Consider the following 20922-nt stretch of genomic DNA (forward strand, 5'->3'; position numbering starts at 1 on the left):
CCCCCCCCGGCAACGGTCACTCCGCGGCCGTTAGGGCTGACGTCACGGCGAGGTGTGAGGCGGCGCGCGCCGCCGTTGCCGCGCCTCGAGTGGTCTCCGCGAAAGCCAGTGGCAGGAGAGCGGTAAGGCCGGGCCCGCCGTTGGTGCCGTTTTTCCCCGCCGTGGCGCCGTTGGGCCCGTGCGCCCACCGAGATGGCGACGGCCCGAGCTCGGCCGCGCCGTGAGGGGCAGGGGCGCGAGCGCAAGATGGCGAGCGGCGCCCTGCGCCGCCGTCCGCGCCACGCAGGCSTTTTGTATTCCCAGGAGGACGGCCCGGCCGATTTGAGATGAAACAATTTCATAAAAAAAAAAAAAATAGGAAACACCACGTTGCCTGCGCTGCTTCAGCGGTACGCTAATGACATCCTTCAGCTGCGTCACCGTATCCTGTTTCCTCCATCAGTCCCYTCCGCCCAGGGCCTTCATCCCAGTTGTGTAGGTGTGACACGGTTAACCATTTTTTCCTCTGGAAAAATACCTTCACCGAGAACGATGCAGAGTGTCACGTGTATAAACTGAAGGCTCTTGGCAGATGCTGTCAGCTCATACCTTGTCATTCAAGGAAGGGGCTTTTTGTTCATCAAGATCCGATGGAATTCAACAACAAAAGCCATTTTAACTGCAGAAACACGTGATTGTATAATTTGTGGCAATAATGCAGTGCCATGCCCCTAATGTTTGGAAATCAAGGCTTTTCAAGCCCGTAATGCCAAGACCTGAGCCTTTAATGTCAACTGCATTCCCTCGTTTGGATAATGTCAGAAAGCACCTCCTGTGTTTGCATCACCTCTGGAATGAAACATCACTTTTTTTAAAAAAAATGAGCTCCCCCCTTCCCCCCCCCAAAAAAAAAAAAGATTTTATGAATCCAGGTCTGCAGAGTTTCCCACCTTAAATCATAATGTTCCTCACATCCCACTAAATCCTCCCTCAATATGTACTTAATAAAAGAAATGTATTAATCGTAACAGGATCACTGTTGCAATGTTATTTCTGAGACTTCCAGGAGTCCTTAGCCTGTAATCTTCTGGTATGAGGTCTAAACTGAAGAATAAATTTTATAAATACCCACATAGATGACAGTTTGATGAGATCCAAGAGAAATAAATTGAATGTTCTGGCCACTTAACTACTGCTTCCTGGTATGACTGCATTAAAATCAAAAAAAAAAACAGGGCAGGGTACATGAAGGCAGATAGTGACATGAATGGTTTTGTTGTCTCATGTCAGACACTGTGGTATTTACTGATACATAGTAAGATGGGTTTACTTACAGTGTTCATCTCAGAGGTGCCTGACTCCTTGAAACAAATTACACTTCAAATGCATTTGGCCAGGCAAAGGGACAGATTGTCCAACTACATCAAAACTTGCATCTGGGGTTCAGGAAGGATAGTCAGGTTTTACCTCTTGAGCTGTTCGCAAGGAGTTGCCCGCTTGGACACTCTCTATCATGGTGTGGTGCAGTACAGCATGGGGACGTGACGCTGAAGGCTCCACTGCRCTGATCTAGGCCAAGCAGGGGAAAAGGCCGTGCTCCGTTCAGCTGTGTACACATGCGAGTTAGAACACCAGGCTCGAAGATGTACATATTGCTTCAAGTGTCCGGGCCAGTTGGTAGGCTTGGAAAGGGTCTTTGAGACTGCCAGGCCAGGCTCTTTCTTTTAACAATCACCTTGTTTTACCGCCTTGTGTTAGATTATCAAGCTCCAAATCAGGTTTAGTAGTTATAGAACAGTACTCTTCACAGCCCAAGCGGCATCGCCTGTTYGGGGCTGTTTTGCTCGACTTCCTTTATGATAGTGATCTCTGTTCTGATCCAAGATTTGTTCCTTCTAGTCTTGCGGTGCAGAACAAGTAATTTCCCTCATTTTTATTACATACACTATATACGTAATTTCCCTGCCACCCTTGCTAATTTGWGCCTTTTGTAAGTGCGATGGCAATAAAAGCACTTGCAGTCTTAAATAAGATTAGTGTTAGACTTGTCATGCTTGTAAGCTTTATTTTTGACATGGTCAAAAGCGGCTTAGAGAAAGGCAGATATGAATCTTGTAGTGGATAATAAAGGAGAACATTTTGGGGAGGCATGAAACCTGCTCAGAAAGCAATATATGCACCTAATATTTTAGAAACCCAGAGTAAAATGTTCTTATAGATACCATGATAATCTTCAAAACTGATGTTTATAATGAAAGAGTAAAGAATTAAGGTTTTGTTTTGTTTTTGTATTCTCTTATGGGTGTATTATCAAAGCCATGGCTTTTTGATAATGGATAATATAGCAAGGGAAAGTTGTATGTAATCAGGAAGATAATACCTAACTAATACATTTCCTTTTGCAAGTCTATAAAGTTGATTAACTTTTTAGACTTTATTTCTGTTAGCACATAAAGCTGCAGTAAATCTTTAGACAAATAGTAATCCTTTGTTATCCCTTCATCTATGACTTCAGTTTTTGTTCAATTCCATTCTGCTAAGTACTAAATATGATCAGCAATAAGACCTGAGATGTACATTCAGTTAATACCTTTGCGAACTGTCCTACTTGTACCAGATCCTGTAAAAAATTCAGTGAGATAATTCACGTTTAGACCTCTGCATGGATATGCTCTCTGTTTCATTAATTACTAGAAGTAGCATAATGATTAAAATTAAGAAGCAATGATATTGATTTTGGTTTGTAATTACAACCTTTACTGGAACTGAACAAATATTACTGGTGTGAGCAAAGTTAAGCCCCCAGCACACACACATACCTTATTCAGATTTTCACAGCCCTTAACGCTGACTTGCTTCCACTTACCCTCCTGTCCTGATTGTATGTACATCCTTTCCCCCTTCCAGAACGTGAAGTTCCAGACAATTTAGTGCACCAGTGCTCTGTGCCATCCCCTCCAGCTGTCCTAAACACACTCTGTCCACACTCAAATATTTTTTCCCAGGGATTTTTTCACCCCAGAAGCTCCAGCAATCAGAACCTCTGAAATTATCGATGAGGGTTGTAGGGGCATAGATACAAGCAAATATCTCGTTCTTGATAAGCAAATASTAAATGATGAATTTAATCTGTAACTTCTGTAATTTCTAGTGCAAGTGCACTTACATGATACTTCTGCATTGTTGAAATACCTTTTTTGAGGGATGATTTGGTAGCAGGTGATTTTTTTTCTTTGCTTTTGTGAAAACTTCTTGAAATTGCAACACAAACTGAGGAATGCTCCAGCTGTAACAAAGCTATCCTTTCCTTTTGCCTCCATCTAGCTGTTTCAGTAGCAATTTATATCTTTCTGTGATTGAAACTGCTTTTTCTGAATACTTGTAACTGCTGAAGAGCTAGTGGTTCTTAAAAATATCTAAGTTCTCTTAACCTAAAACTGCTTTCCTCACTTTTTTCTCCTTTCATCTCAGTGCTGAACACAGCTGTACACAGCTGGTTTTAATATTTGCAAAAGTCAGAGAACCATGCGAGGAACCCAGAGCTTCACACCTCCAGAGCTGTGAAAGCAAATGAAAACCAAGTCATGCCATTCTCACTGGTTGTAGAATGAGTGAATTAATTGGGTATCTTTGATGTATTCTTTTTGAGAGGATACAGTTATTACAGCTTGTATATGTGCTGCAGTATTCTTACTGACATCGTTCTGGGAATTGTGAACCCTGAGCTGTCACATTTCTTCCACAGAGATTTCAAGAGGACTGGTTCACAGTACCTCCTTGATGCATTGCCTTGTGTCAAAGAAAAAAGGAGTTCTTTAGGAGAGATGATGAACTGAAATTGAAACATCATTACTTATTTTAAACAGAAGTAATAAAGTTGAGTTTATTTAGCAATTATACAGTTAGTGCTGATCAGTTCAAGGAGAAAAAATCAGAAGAAAAAACTCAGATGCCTTGCCTCCAGAAGCATACTGTTTTCTCTTACGTATGTATTAAGATTGTCTAAAACAGTTTTAAGAATCATAAGTTACTCATGACAGAAATCATCAAAAGTTTTTTGGATGCAGCGATGGCAATTACTTTAATTTACAGTATTTCAATATCTTTATTTCTCCATTACAGCAAATTTCATATCAACACCTCAGTCAGTGTGGTCTTACGATAARGAAAGGAAAGAAAATCAAGACATGCTCAGAACAGTGTTAGCCTGGAAAAACTGCTTAGAGTTGCAGGAGCCTCATCCAGGAAAGGACAACATGGCTAAATATGCAGAAGGTAAAGCATCTACATTTAAAATAACGCTCAGATAATAACSCCATTGGAAAGCACATTCAGGAGTACCTTAATCTGCCCGCATTTGGCATTATAAACCAGGTAATTTCACCATTTATTATTTATTATGCTTATCCACATTAGTGTCAGGCTGAAATACTTATATATCCTGCATATACATATATATCCTGGACCAGTGCTGAAGTGTTTTGAAATCTGTGTTCCTTCCTTCTTAGATATGGATATTAGATGTTCTGGGAGCTGCCCCTAGGACTTAACAGTGTGCCAGTTTTGACCATTGGTTTACAAATTCTCCTGGAGAAGACTGAGAATGAAAACTCAAGTACAGAAAGCAAAACCGTTTTCAGATTGATAAGTGCTCTGTTAAAAGAGCCTTTTTTTTTCCATGAAACAATAGTATTCCATCTACTTGGTCTTTGGTAATGACAGAGAAGTGGACTATGGCTCTGACATCCCCTGACGGACATTAAGTATACATTCTAAGCTTGGCAATGCAAAGAAAAGTAGTATGGTTTGTATTTAGGTGACTTTCAATGTAATGTTTTATCTTGCAGGTTTTTTACGCCAACCTGCATACACTCGTCACTATTTCATACCATTTTTCATAATGCTAGGTACACATGGCATGTAACAGTTTTCTGAACTTGAAATTCTAAAGAGATGATTAGTTAAGAATTTGCTTAAAGCATTATGCTAGAGAGATTTGTTCTGTGATCTGGTGTTTTGAAGGTGAGTGATTTAGTTACTAAAACCAGTGTAATTTTTAGTCACTGTAAATAAATGGTTATTACCATTTCATTTATAAATTGTTCTGCAATTTATAAGGGCTTTTTAATTTGTTTTGTTTTGTTTTTGTATTATGCTGTACCTCACAACCTCTAATAGCTACAGAGCTGGCCTTTTATATTCTCTTTTGGTTTATACTGTATTCTGACTAAAACAGCCAACAAATACACGTTTGAATAAAAATCTTCAAAAGCAGTTCAGTAATTGGGAGTCTACACCTTATTTAAGACATAATTTAAGAACTTGGGACCCTATTTTTTGAATAATCTGTAAGAATTTAYATTTTAAGTGGCTAAGTCACTTTTGAAAATAGATTTCAAATTCCTAATGTTTGTTCACAAATGTTAGCCCTTGCGAGTATATAATGAAAAAAATCGCACGTCAGATTGAAGCAGATATCATTTGGTTGGGTTTCTGTTTCTCTTTCTGATTCTGCTTATGATGAAATATTATCAAAATAGAAGAGACATCCTCGCATAGAAGCCTAATCTCTCTGTATGGTCTGTTAAAAAGAAAACAGGATTTTTTAGAGGGAGTGTTTTAGAAGATTAACCTCTGTGTAATATGTTAAACTGAATTACATGCATGAAATCAAGTAGAGAAAAACATTTGTACCAAATATTTGTGTAATTTATATTGACTTTTGTGAAAGGTCCTGCACTGATAGCTATAGAAAATAAGATCTACAGACAGGACAGATAGAGTATTGCTGCCAGGAACACTTTTGTTAACCAGCAGAACACCTTAGTTGGTTTAACTGAGCTGAGACTTGTGCTTAGTGTGAGGTTTAGTTGCTGAGTTGGGAGAGAGAGAGGTGTGTATAGATACATATCAAAAGGGATTTAAAAGCTAATTCATACAGGGTCACCAACACTTGCCAAATAGTACCAAGTAGTCATTAACACAGGAAGAAATACTGAAACAGMCAGAATGCTAAGTAGTGGTTAGAAGAGAGCTTTGCTAGCCAGAAGCTGCTGTGACAGCAGATGCTACCACTTTTACCAGTTARGTTCAACCTATGTACTGCTAGGTTTTGTATTGTGGACTTGCAGTCCAAGGCTGTGCATACGAGACCTCAAGCCAAAACCACTTACATTTCAATTGTGAAGTTTACTGGCCAAATTAATGGACTTTCCTTTTATTAGCAGCATGCAAGGTAGCTTCAACAGTAGGTTACACAAGAATCAACTAGGAGGGCAAATACTGCTTCTGCTGTATGTTTTGCTTTGAGCCTTGCTATTCCTTAATGATAATTTCTGTAGTAACTACTTCTGAAGTAAACAACTGATTAGTTCTGAAATTAGTCCTTGAAATTGCTTCTCTTCGTGTAGCTCAGGAGATTATAATGTAAATAGCCTTCTGCGGGCAGGCAGAAAACAAGGCTCCAAGCTGTTCCTCTTCTATCTTCACATAAAGAATCTCTAGAAAACACTCGTCCTGCAGGGCTGTCTTTTTTTCTGGACATGACCAGGAGAGAGAATCTGCTCCTTTCCATATAAAATGTGGTGATTTTGTTTTAAATGAAGTCAGTGCAAGAGATTTTGTTTTGATACTGCAAAAAGTTAGGCAAAATGGAAGGTAAACGTTTTCTTAGAGATCTAATGAGAAATTAAAAAATGAAAGTTGGCCAAACTCCTAAAGGTCTGTGAAGACTCTTTTTTTTCAAAACACAAGCCACTCTGCTTATACTGCACTCTCCTACCTAYTAGCTAACTTTTTCTGCCTTTTTGTCTTTGCTTTGTTTGCTTTCAACAGTTACATTTATTGCCATTTCCTTATCTTCTGTTTTAGGAGGAGTTTGAGTTTTTAAAAAATGCAGTAACAGTTTGGTAGGGTAGATGGAGCTACAAGCTAGAAATTGATCTTTAGCTAAACCTAGTTAAAATTGAAGGTCCTCAAGGACCTCCTTCCTCTTAGTCTTCCCAAAATTTTGGAAAGCTTAGTAAAAYATTTCATTCTTAAACTTAAATCTTTTATAAAATGATGGGTTATAGTTTCTTGTTATTCTTTATATTTGTTTCCATTTGACAGGAAATGTATATATGTATTTTTATCTACTTCTAGCAAATTGAATGGGGACTTTTTTCTTGTGTATATGAAGTATACTAGCTTTGTCATTGACTTTAATGTAAGCCAGTTACAAGATTACAGAATTGAAAATAATTAACTATATACATTATTAAATATAATAATTATGTAATCATTTATTATGTAATAAATAATTATATACATTCACTTATTTTAATTACTTGATTTTTCAAAAGAAAAATCTTTCTTTAAACAACCTCATACTTAAAATCAGATTGCTAAATAAACAGTTTTTTGGGTTTTTTTAAMAGGAAAACTGTAGACTGCTAAACATCTTTGTAAAGAGTCTTAAAATACAGGTGCTTCTGATATAATTTAAAAGAGGCAAACTGAATTATATAAAGATTAAATTTGCAGTCWGTAGTCTGGAAATGCTAAAATAAATTGCCCCCGCTGTCTCAATCGTGGTCTCTTGCTTTCTGCTTCACACAGTGTAGAGAACAGTCTGTGCTTTCCCAATAAATACCTAGTCAGTATTTTTTCCTCATATATGTTACGTATAGTATTCTTGGCAAGACTGCATTGCTATTAACAGTGTGTTCTTTTTTCTTTTTTTCTTTTTTTTTTTTTTAATTTAACCAAATCAGTAGTATCTAATGTTTCACAAAGTAGTCAGCACAGAAGCTTAGCTAGGTAAAGAGATGATTCCGTCTCTGTTTTACATATGAAATTCTACAACATGTCAGGATTTAGATAATATTTTCCATTCATTTTGATTACACTTCTGACATAATCTTATCATAGCATTGCAATTTTAATGCTGTATGTATATATGTATACACACAGACACACAGACACACAGACACACATCTTGTACCAATGCAGCAAAGTATGCAAAAAGACCTCACAAGCTGTTCATCCTTCAAGAGCTGGACACTAAATGGGAGTAGTCTGCAGCAATGGTGTCTGTATGGACCCCAAAGAGTAATCCTTAACCCACAGGAGCCTTAGATATTTCTCAACAGTAAARGTCCTCTAGTGTAACAGAGCTTTGTTAACGGCAGATGGCATCCTTCTCCTAACTGACCAACTTGAAACAGAAAGGTTTGAAATCTTCCTTCTGCACAGCAGTCAAAACTAGCTCTAACCAAATGTTCATACCTGTTTACCTGTTAACTTTGGGAACCGTGGTAGCTGCAAGAGCTCTCTTTTTTGAGAGGAATGGATCTGACAATCAGTTTTAGAATAATCTCAATATAGCCTGAGGCAGATCTGCTTTTTATTGTCCTTGGTTGGTCCCTTTTTGTGCATTTTTACAAGAGCTTCTCCTGGGCTGTACTTTTCCCACAGCTCTTGCCAACAGCGTCTTCATCTAGTCCCTCCATTTTGTCTGGTCTGGTCCTGAGCTGCAGTTTCTCATTCTAATCGGCTGTTTGGGCTCATATGCTGGTGGTAATTAAACACATATATGCTTTGCTGTGTGACTTTGGTATGTCCTACTCTTCTGCTAACCAGATTAAAAATATTTGCCTATTTAATGCTGTAGAACGTGTCTAAAATCCTTCTAGAAAATTCAGGTATTAGCTTTCTTGGCCTTTTTATAAATAAAACCCCTACCCTCCAAAACCAAGGCCAAATAAAGAATCTTCTGCAGGAAGAAYGGCAACTCATTTGTAACTGAGGTTACTTGTATAAAGTAAACTATTTCTGAAACTTGTACTAACCAGCATCTCTAGTGGGGCTTACTCTTGATACGTTATTGTCTTTAGTGGGACTATGCTACAGCATGCAATTATTCACATTTCTAATTTCTATCTTTGAAGTTTCACTGTGGTAAAGGCTCGCCTGCACAGAGCTCGTGGCCGGATAAAGATTTTAATTTTTACCTAACATGAATTTTAGCTACTTTACTCCTAAAAAGCTTGATTGTTGCCATCTCAGCAGTATTTTCATCTTCCTTTCTAAGCTAACCAATTTTCTGCCTGCAACTGGAGGAAATAGGAGGCATACTTTTCAAAAGCACACAGTTTTATCTACCTTTGTTTCCAGTGAAGTCGGGGGAGTTTTAGCTTTGATTTCAGCACAGAATTAGGCCAGCACTGAATATATTTCAAAATGCTATACTGAGGACCTGGGAACCTTAGTGAGTCCTCAGATGGCTGGTTAGATGATATCAGTGTCCAAAAAACCAGAAGCYTCTGACTCTCATTTGAATCTATCTTTGCACTCCAGAGCTCGTGGTGTAGTCGTATGCTGAAGGGAGGGAGGGAGTACTTGCTCTTCCTTTCAGAAGTGGAAGCAGATAGATTGCCTAGTGATAATACGTTTCATGGAATGCAGAAGTCAAATAAATGATTTTTCTTTGGAAAAGCAAAACAATAAAATTAATGAACTGCATAGAAGTTGCTTGCAAAACCTCGTAATTGTACTTTAAATTTCAGATTCTCCACACAGTAATTTCTACAGTCAAATATTACATTATTCTGTATTGCATTTAATGATGAACTTGATCATAAAGTTTTTGTGGGAGAGGCAAGATAAGATGACCTAAGTCCATGTCTCTGGAGCCTTTTTTGTTGCCACACAGTAACAAATAAGCGTGTGGGATTTTTTGTCGACAACAGAAAATTCAGTTCAAAGTTTCATGAATAAATGCCACAAAAAATGACAAAAATACAACTTCTCAGTAAAACAGCAAAGGTTATTAGCTGTGGGCTTTTCCATTTGTTGTTCTGAGACTACGCAACTGTAACTCTGGATTTGTAGGTCTCAAAGAAGGAAACTTCATCTTTGAGTATCCATAGAGGCAATATGTTAATTTTAAAGACAGACTTGGTTGCAAGTTGATATCGTTTTGTTCCCTTGCTTTTACACTGGGTTCACATAGTCACTTTTTTTTTTTAATGGAAGCTTTGTGCACAGAATATCTTTTAATTCATAGCTGGGTATTGCAAGAAATCACATGCCTACAAAATAGCTGAGATTCAATCTGTTTCTTTGGATTGTCAGTGTAAGACAAGATAGGGCCTGTTGGGATCAGAAATTTTTCTTTATTTTGTGTTAATAATACTAYTACCTTACACTGTCTGACCTTACACTGTCTAGAGGCCAAAGAACTATCCATCACGAAAGATTCTGCACTTCCCATATGCAGAGTTTTAACTGAAACAACACTTGCTCGTACACATCTGCTTTTTGTCCATGTGCTATTCCTTTTTATACATACCTCTGGAAGAAAGAAATGACATAAAGAACATGAAGCACCGTCTTTGTAATAAATACTGAAGAACTTTTTGCTCTTTCTAGTGTAAAGTTTCCAGGCCTTATATTAGTCACTTCTTGGGTGACCATTTCAGTCATTTCAGGGATTAAATTTAAGATTGTTCTTTACAGCTGGCAAGATCAGTTCTGTACACAGATATGCATTTGCAACTTCCAAGTAAGACAAAAGGTGAATGTCTTCTATGTCTTCAAGTTTCCCTGGACTAGCAGAATCTAATCAGCACACTCGTAAAAGTCTGAAGATGAAAATAATAACCACTGTAAGACGTTAAGTCTTTAGAAAAATGGACATAGGTCAGGGCTAGCAGTTTACTAAATCTTTGTCATTTGGAAGGTTTGACCATTTGAAATGGTTTCTTTTTTTTTTTGAATTTGGTTTCAGAGCACAGAACGTTTTTCCCAGGGACAAAAAAATTCATTCRAAAGGGTGATTTTCCAAGGATTTGGTGCTGTTGCAGCACAAAATACAGCACAAAAAATACAGCCTCCTGTTACAAGTTTTACTACTGTCTACAGGGAAACAGGCCCTGAGCTTCTACAATTTCTAGTGGTGGGGCAACCAGTGAAATCAACTAAGAACATCAGTGTTCTGGGGTGAATGGCCCTGACAGAGCATCCTGCTCCATAAGATGAATCTGGGAATCCCAAAACTCGTGACTATTGTGAGACCAAAGAGGCTGCAGTATCTGATTCTGGCAAGATACTGGAGGCCGTTGGACTCCTGTTACCRTCAGATTCTCCATGTTTCCAGGCTCCTCCTTGTTATACCAGGAGCTCAATCCTTGGTTTTGGCTCAGGACTATGCTGTCTACTCTGCAAGCAGGGACTGTGAAAAATATGGTTCAGTGCTGAGTTTTCCAAGCTGTTTTTGTTTTATATTTCCAGTCCTGATAGTCATGAAGGAAAGTCAGAAACCCAAGTGCCTTTAAAACCTCAGAAGCTCGTTAGGGCTAATTAAAAATTAAGTTTTATCATTTAATTTAATGAATTGTTTTGAGACCTGTGGAYTATGAATACTTTTGACTGATAGTCCTGAAGCCATTTGAACTAAAAACAAATGTCAAGGACTCTCAGCATGGGGTTGGAGGGCAGTGTAGATGAATGGCCTAGCGAGTATACCCACGGACTAATTGATCCAAAAGACAACASTAAAGTCTTCTTGTGCAAAGAGTTTGTTAATATTTCTTTTCATGACTTCAGAAGAATTCTCACGTTAGCATTAAATTTTTTTAAAATTAGCTATTCTGACTTTGCAAAGCAATGGATACATCTAGTGCCTCTTTGTAAGTGGGTTAGGCTTGGTTTTATTTAGGCTTTTCAAGTTTTCCAGTGTGAATATCTGAACTAATCTTTTTCTTACTTATATAAGAGAATTACATGAACCATACATAATTTTAGTGGGCTTAATCACACTTCTTGGTCCCTGATGAATTTTTTTTGATTCTTGCAATATACTGAGGACCCTCCTATTTAAAATCAAACCTTCCTTGAAAGAAGTCAAAATAGGCATCCAAAAATCACTCATCACTTTTGAAAATCTTAGCCAAAGTTTGCAAGCAGTACTCTAAAAGTAATCCCCAAATATTTCCTTGTTTTCATACTACTTTCAAGTCACTTCTTTGCTGCTTTGGCAACAGGGACCCCTGTTTGCCAATGTTACATTTCATATCATAACAAATAGAAGAAAAAATAGATAAAAGGAATGGCATCCAGCAGAAAGACAACTTTTTTGTTGGTGCTGCAAATCAAATTCTCTTCTAAGAGAGCATTATATTTTGGTACCTGGTTCATATTTGATTCATGTTTTAATGAATATTGGACCTGGAAACGACAAACCAAAGATCACTTCRTACAAGTCCTCTGTTTGAATGTTGCTTGGAAGGCTTTCAGCTGCTATAAGTAATTGATTTTTTAAGAGAGAAAAGTACACAGGCGCAGGTTTGACTAACTGAACTTTGCTTCTGAGACTAAGGCAGAAGTGTTGAAATGTTTCACTGTTTTTAGACTAATCTGCAGGGACAGAAAGCTTCATGTTAAATTCATGACAGTGGAGCCTCAGGGTTCATTTTAGCAGAATACCATACAGGAGTGGATTTTTTAGTCGTGTCAGTGAATAAATGTTAAGGACAACTTGGAAAAATCTGTACCCTTTCAACTGCCTCTCAGGAGAAGGGAACAGAGCCTGTCCTAGCTGTAGCAGACCTGCTTTGCAGGCTGCAGAGCTCTACCCCTGCTTTCTTCCAGTCCATCCGTATCCCTCTGCTCTCTGCTTCTAAGTTCCCGGCTATGAGTCCTACAAGGAAACTGAAAATGTTGTTTCTGTAGGAGGGCTTGAAAGGTACAATTGCTGTACTCTGTACTGCTTTTAGTCTTCAGCTACAGCAGTGATAGGGCTTTATTCACTATATGCTGAACTGAAACAAGTCTTGTAAAATAAACATCTTTCCATTTTCAAGGCTGCAAGAGCTTTAACTTCAGGAATTGCTTACTGAGACATGGCAAAAAGCATGAGAACAGCATGGCTCCCTTTTTCTCCTTAATGCTTGAACATTTTCAGGTTGTCTCAAATAACTAAACTAGTAATTTCCTGGAAAAAAAATGGAAAAAAATATAAAAGGACCCAGAAAAAAAAATCCAATACAAACTAAGAAAAGTGTAAAATGGAACTTGTTTCTTTGCAGATGGACTTGAAAGGACAATGTGAATCAGCCCTACAGTTTTTAGACTGATGTGGATAAGCACTAAGTTTACAGTGGAATAAATGAAAAAGAGGACAAAGTAGGAGTATCTTCCATTCCCAAGGAGCTAAGAGCCAAGGTTTGAGTAGTCTAGTAACATTCAAGKATTCTACTGCAAGCTTGGAGAGACTGCGTGGAATTTCAGGAATTCTGCAAAGGTCCTTTTATCCCATTAGACAGCAAATATTTTTTTTTCTGCTGTTAAAGAATCTCAAGTTGGAACCAAAAACGGTGGCTCCCAGAATCATTAGTTCATTTTTAAAATATTTCCCTTCTCATTTTTGGCAAACTGACTAATTTGCAAACATGTTCCTAGAAGTGTTATTTATAAACAGGAAGTCACAGATAAACACATTAAAAGAATTCAAATCAAAACAACTTCACAAATTCCCTGGAGTTCCTCAGAAGTTTTCATTATCTATTTCACTGCTAAAGCTGCAGTATGTCAAGCCTAGAAAAGAAATACTAATAACCTCTTGCAAAATGAATACTTTCAGGTTTGGCTCTTGAGCCAACTGTGTTCACTGAGTGGTTATTCCATATTGCCAAAGGCTGTTGAGCTAAAGTTGTCTGCAGTTGCACTTTTCTAGCCATGAAGCCTCCAGGCATTTTCTTGAGGTTGAATACCATTTATTAACTATCAGAAACAAAAGGGTCACGACATACTGGTGAAAAGAATGAACCAGAGACTTTTGGCTGAAAATATTCAGAGAATTGAAAAAAAAAACACACTAGGGAAATTTATAAGGAGCTATATACGTCAGCTGCCTTATTTTTAAGGATATCTTAAGGAAGAAAGCCAGCAGAAGATTGAGAAGATGACATTCTATGTATATAAGACATCAGCAGGGTAAAGAAGAACAATAATGAGGGGATCATAAAACGTAAAATGACAGAGGCTGCAGAGCTCAGATAGCAGCATGGAAACTCAAAACTCAGTGCCAAATAGGTCCTAGGGCACGATTGAACGTGCCGGATTCCAGGGCCTCCGGAGAATTATGTAACAGGGAAAGAAAAAGATTGCCGCCAGTGGTTATATAATGTCACAAACATCACACCACCACAGAAATCTAAATGCTAAGCAAAGTGCCAAGGAAATATATAAGCAATACTGAAGCATAAAGTTCTGGCAGGTAAATGGAGTGAATCCATGGAGTGAATAACTCTGTGCTTAGTGTAAATCATTGTGCACTGTTATTCAGAACACTGGAGTGATGTTTTTGAGGGATCTTCTAACTAGAATGRAGTAAAATGATCAAGCCTGTGTATCTGCTTTGCAGATTACTTACTATGGTAAGAACAAAGTCATGAGGAAACGGGAAAAAGAGATGTCAGGACTAAAGTCACAGAACTGGCCAGTTCACAGTTGACAGCCCTTACAGAACACTAAAAGCTGCACATTTGTATAGAGCCAAGCAACTTAATGCATAAAAAAATAAAAGAGTCAATATGAAATGCCTGCAATCAGTAATATATTACCTCACTTGACAAAACAAAACTGTTTTTGAACTCGATGCCAAAGGCTGATATTGGCAACTTACTTGATAAGGCAAGTAAATGTATCACCACATTTTGGATTTATTGATGCAAATRGGTAGGGATATTTATGAATGCCCCAGGAATCACAGTTATAGTGAATAAAACCCAGAAATGACAATAAGACCTACTAACAGGACTTAATTTAGCCTTAGGTAATGTCAAAATAGACTGCTTTAAATGCCTGGACATAGGGGAGATGGTTAAAAAAAAAAAAAAAAAAAGGTGAGTGGTCTGTGGCTGACTGATGCACCATGGATGATCCATTTGCTAATTCTTCTGTGTTTATGAACAGAGGAAAAAATCTCCATATCTCCTATCCCCATAAGTCACTGTGATCATGGAGTTGTGATTAGCACTATCATCCTATGGGTATTTGGAAGACCCACATATGAAAAGAAGACATCATGGATAAAAGCAATATCCCATTAAACACATTAATAGGAAAAGACATTCTCTAAAATATACATTCGAGTCACCTGATTTCTTATACAAAAACAAAAATCTGATGAGTAGCTATGTCCTGTGTAGAAAATAAAGAGGTAAGACAATGAAAATGCACCACCTTTCAGATGGAGCACTCCATCCTCTGCCCCATGTCCATGCAAAAGCAGAAAGGATGCAAATATCTTCCCTTCCTTCACTCCTTTTTGTTGTTCCTTTTAATACAGTTAGCACTATAAAACCAAGCAGTTCAGTGCTAATACCAAAGTGTGGGAAGGAACCTCATGAAGTACTATTGCAAAGCAGAGCTTTCTTAGTTAAGCTCAAAAGCATGCAAAAAAATAACCACTTAATACGTGTGTGAAAATGAGTTTTGTATATGTTTGRGTGTACATGGTAGATGTATATTTTCCAAGTAGCCAAGTTAAGCTCGAATTTTATAACCTGGTTACATGATTCAGCGTAACAGTCTCCAAAGTCCACCTGAAGACAAACAGACACAGACATTTAATGCTTCTGCTTTTGAAGTTTTTCTTTTTCACTTGTCTCAGTAGTCCCTAAATTTCTTGTTCAAACGGCAGGAGTTGGGAGAAGATTCTCTCGCACCATACCAGCCCTAAAGGCCTTGGGTAGGCTTTAGCAGCAGCTTGGTGGAGCACCCAGCCCAAGTCTGGCATGGGTCCATGTCCTGTGGATCAGGCTGCATTAGGCTGCCTATTTCACTATGCTCCATATAGACAGTGTAASTTATCTGTACTTGCAGGACTGTATGGATTTATAGCTTCATTAAAGCTCATTCACTGCTCTCTTTCCTGAGCAAGGAAGCATCGGTTCATCAGACACTTTTGAATGCACAATTTGAAAATGATTCCAACACACTCTTTGGCTTAAACCTTTATGCTAGGCTGTTAGTCTCTAGTTGTATTAGCTTTGCAACATTGTGCATCTTCCCTTTTCTATCTTGTCCTGTACTCCACCATCAATTAGAGTCAATTAGGACTGTCAGCATAAGGCTTCGGGAAGAGTTTGTTCCTGTTCTCTGCTGCATTTGCATGCATTTCTTTCCTTTTTGCTGTGTTCTTTAAGACAATTGTGGGACAATTATCCACTAGTTCATTTTTACTATTTGACTGGCTGTAATATAATGAAGATGTAGCTAAAATGCTGTTGCTAGCTAAATTGCACCAACGTGCTCCAAAACAATTACTGTAGGTTAGTACCCATTGAAATACAATTATGCTAGACTTCTTTCCAGGGGAATCCAGAAGAYTTTTGTCTAACTCATCACATCTTTTACACACAGCTGTCCCTCTGGTCTATGTCCTGAACACTAGCATGAATTTCAGCTTTGCAAGGTTATTTAGATGCAGATTTAGCTTCTTGAATCTGCTCCAAAACAGTTAGTCACTAAACGAGCTTATTGGAGCGGGCTTCTTGATTTGTTAATGTGCATTTGAATGTCTTGTGAGGCTTCGAATGTCCATTGTATTTGATGTAAAAATATTTATTTGGATGAGAGAGAACTCTGCAAAACTGAACCTCAATGGCTGATCGCAAAAACAAATGCCCAAACAGCAGTTCTGATGTGCCAAAAGTTACACCCTCTTCTATATATACAGCTTAATGCGTGTTACTATCTCTCTGCCTATTCTGCTACAGTAATCAAATCCTTGCAGTGTTTATATATGCATGGCAGATGAGCATATTTTGCTTATTCTTGCTCATTTTATATCTAAGAGTCCATCTCTATTCAAATAAAACACTTMTATCTCTCTCAGTTGTTTGACCTCTTTTACATGTGAGCCAAGCATTGGTGATAAGAAAAGCAAACATAATCCACCAGAGCAAAAAAAGACCAGTAGCTGTTTCCCAAACCCCAGACAGTTACTTAAAAGGTACTGGTAATTAAAGTTATTAAAAAATGAGCTACAGTGTAATGGGAAAAAATACTGGCTAAACCTCTTGTCTGTCAGCACAGCAAAAAGGAAATGGCAACATCTATTTCAGTGCTCCACCTGCAGAAAGATTAGAAGAGAAGTAGCATTTGTTTTGCTGGATTCATCCACTTGAGCAGAAGAGGCCAAGGCCACCGCTGTGGTGAAGAATATTGCCGTTGGGCTGCTTTCCTTTATGTGATCGTGAGATCGGCTTAATAAATAGATAAAAAATCACCTCCAAAACAGAACTGCAATTACTTGGAGTAGGTGTGATCCTGGCACAGGCATATCTCAAGATTTGGTCAACTGTCCTACCTTCACTTCTGAGATTACTGTTTTTGTTGATTCACACAAACAAAACTGTTGCCCTTTAGCAGAAAGAACAGCAGGAACTAAAGGTGAGGGCCACAGAATGAGGGGGCTACGCATRGGCCTTATTTTCCAAGTGATGGCTTTCAAAAGGGCTAACTTCCCCAAAGTGCTCCCTGTGATTTATCAAATCTGTTACTCATAAAGATTTTAGTAATTTTTTTTAAGGCAGGAATATGAATACTCTTGGAATATGAAAAGATATCCCTTCAATTGCTAAATTCTTTCTGTTCACCTGCAATCTCCTTCAAGCACTTCCACCTCACCACAGAGGTTAATGGGTTCATCTTTCTCAAAAGATGTTGTAAAATTTGTGGTTGGGAAACTGTAAGAGCCGTTGTTCTACCATGATATGTCTTCATTCCTACTACTTATATCGTGTCCTTCATAAGACAATTCACAGCAGAAACTGCAGACTGGCCATGTGCGGGATGGAAGTGTTTCTCCAGGAGGAGTTTGAGAAGAAAGTTCTCCACTCTTTATCCGATCTTCCACTGTGCACAGGGAAGATCGCTAGGGACATGTTTAAAAACAATGTATGCTTTTTTATTCCCTAAAAAAGTCCAATTAGTCAATTAGATTTGGGATTACTTTCCTTTGATCTGCCACATCTGAAAATACACAGCATTCTACGGACAACTTTGCACATAATTATGTGCAGATGCATTCATCTTAAAATGCAATCGGCATATTCCTTTTCGGAATACTAGGAGAACTTTGCCGAAGGTGTACCCAAAGCGTGGAAGCGCTGAATCACAGGAAGCTCAGTATAATATTTAATATTGTTAAGCAAACATCAATGCTGGAGTTCACATCTCTCAACAGAGATACGAAACATTGGCAAGARGCACAGGACAGACAACAGACGGTATCTAGAAATAAACATGGACCCTGTCTTACAAACTTACATATTAACTCTAGGGGACCTGCAATATTCTTGCTAACACTGCACAATGCTGCAGGGGAAAATTCCAGATAGCTTTCAAGATGCAATACTAAATTTTGAGGCCCTTTCTTGTTCTAAATATGAAGAGATTAAATTTTTTTTTGCTCTTTTAATCTTCAGGTGTCACTTGCTGAAGAATGCTTCGTGAAGAGAGACAGAAACATGCTTCCAGAGCTGTTTGAATGCGTCGTTTGGCACTACCACGTTTGCCACCACTTGGACTAGAGCGATGTTACAGGCTGTTTGCATTTTATAGTCAAGTTTACTGTTATCAACCAACACAAGCTTTTGTTTATTATTTATTCTTTGAGAGGGGATAATACCAGTAGATTTGATAACAGACTAAGGATTTAAAGAGCTCTTCCCTGTGGTCCTGTTCAGGTAAAGCAGCAACTATCTCAAAGGTCCAGATCATTTATCACAGTTCTCATAATTCCCCGGAGGGCTCAAATTTTGCTACAGCTACCTAAAAATAATCCCTATATCAATCACTAAAAAAAAAAAAAAAAAAAATCAGAACAGAAAATTTTCCCAGAAGTTTGTATTTTCACACTATTCTTCATATTAGAGTTATCCAGGTCATGCTTAATTTCTAAATTAAAACCTTGTTCCTCWAAACACTGACAAGAAAACTACTTTTTACCTGAAAGATATCATGAGTAAACTTAGGAAAATGTCAAATGTCTTTGCAAAAGCCACGGCTTGTGCAGATTTCATTGTATCTCAGTGCTCTTAAAATTTATTTCAGTTTTACACAATTATTCATAAAGAACAGAATGGCCTTTCTGAAAGAAATGATGCATAGTTTTGATATTTTTCTGAATGCAAATTGTTCAAAAATGTTTTAGGCTGAAACATTTCATTTGATTTAAAACRTTTTTAATAGCTCAAGTTCAGAATCAAAGGGAAATATATTTTTTTGATTTTGTCAGACTGCCAGCCAATGGAAAATTGAATAATCACACAATTCCTGGTAGAAATATTTTAAAATAGTGGTAAAACTGCTTCCTTCCTAAAAATTAGAGGACTAAAAGAGTGAATTTAACAGGCTGCATAAGGWCTAAGCGGGGATTAGAAAACCTCTCTTCTGTTTATATCACGATAGTTGCTGCCAGCAGCACTAAGGTGCTGGGGAAGAGCACGACGTGTAGCAGCACCCTGGGAGTAGGTGTGCGAGTGGAGATCCAACCTCCAGAGGGGGAAACCAAGCAAAAGATCCCGGGAGAAGGAGCTTGGCGGCAGGTTTTCAGCTAGAGCAGAGGGCAGCAGCAGGAGCGGGATGTACCACAGGCCATCTGGAAACCCATTTCCTTGGCAGCCTCTTCAAGAGGAAATGTGAGCCACTGCAGTTTGGCCTTCCCCCCGCTCCCTTCAATAATACTTCCTTTCTGGAGAACCTTAAAGACTAAACTTGAAAATTGGCAGAATGTGTCCTTACTCCTTTTTTATTACTCTTTCAGCAATAAGATTCTAAGCTTTGTGGACTATTCTCTGTCCTAACTCTAGCTAATCACCTGTTATTGGCATTAGATTTATATAGTTGTATTCTTATTCATGTATATTCTGTGGTTGCGGTAGAAGTGGGTTTTGCTGAACTATCACTAACATTAACAGCACTGACATCATTCTCATTTTCCAGTAAAGTTTTGTCAGTTGTTATGCTTGTAAAATGTTTTATTTTACTGGGACTGTTCATGTACTTAAAGTGGTTTTTTTGAGCACTTCTTGGAGGTAATTTCTGTCAGTGCCTAAGGGACATTTTCAAACATTAGCTCTTGGGTTGACTCCCGTTTCATCCTGTATCCTGCCTAGCCCATGAAACAGCAGAGTCCCAGGTAGTACGGCTCAACCTGCTGATTTCTGCCCGTGATTAGGAGGGGAGGTGAGTCACAAGTGAGAGAGGTAGTTTAGGAAGCTACTCTGAATGGTCCTTCTCTGTAGCTGGTTGTTGTCATTCACCTGTTTCTGCAGCCCTTTCTTATGAAGGGCAATACTTGTAAACTAAAACTTAAGTAATTGACCACAGTAGGTACGGGTATTTCTCTACAATTGCTAGTAAAGAGGCTGAAGGACTGACTGACATCACCTTTCTAAACGTGTGCTTCTAGTCCCTTCAACAACACTGCGAACAGTGTGCAGTCTCAGCATTTATATATGTTCAGCTCTCTAATAAAACATGGTGAAATCAGCTGGTGTAAATCAGACTATTTTCCACAGTGGAACTGCTTCCCTTCACAAGTTTCAGTTGGTTTCTGAATTTGTGGACTTGAAGTCATTTACCTCTATCTTTGTGTTCCCAATATTCATCACTGTATTTTACCAATAAGTAATTATTCCTACATGAAGTACTTTTTCTTTTTTAACTCTAAATATTCTGCAAAAAAGTAAATTCAACTTCATTCCATGTCCTGGAGCAATGTGTACAGTTTTCAGAATTCTTCCTGTGCATGGTCTCCTAAATTACTGACTAATCAACAGCAACCTTTCAAAGAGGAAAGCAGCGCATAATGAAGAGACTCTTATAAGCACGCTAATGCAAATGGGAAATCTTTGCAAAAATTTTGAAATGACAAGTCTTGCAACT

At 38.2% G+C, this 20922-nt stretch overlaps 1 long non-coding RNA gene across 1 annotated transcript; it reads left to right on the forward strand.

The window, feature by feature from the left end:
* The first annotated feature begins 4075 nt into the window (after positions 1–4075).
* Positions 4076–20499, forward strand: LOC112950064. Its single transcript, XR_003249938.1, has 3 exons — positions 4076–4254; positions 18459–18719; positions 20151–20499. It is a non-coding gene; the product is annotated as an uncharacterized LOC112950064 (long non-coding RNA).
* The last annotated feature ends 423 nt before the right edge of the window (positions 20500–20922 follow it).

This window comes from Nothoprocta perdicaria, unplaced genomic scaffold (genome assembly GCF_003342845.1).
Source record: "Nothoprocta perdicaria isolate Ctin4 unplaced genomic scaffold, notPer1 scaffold_307, whole genome shotgun sequence".
NCBI lineage: Eukaryota > Metazoa > Chordata > Aves > Tinamiformes > Tinamidae > Nothoprocta > Nothoprocta perdicaria.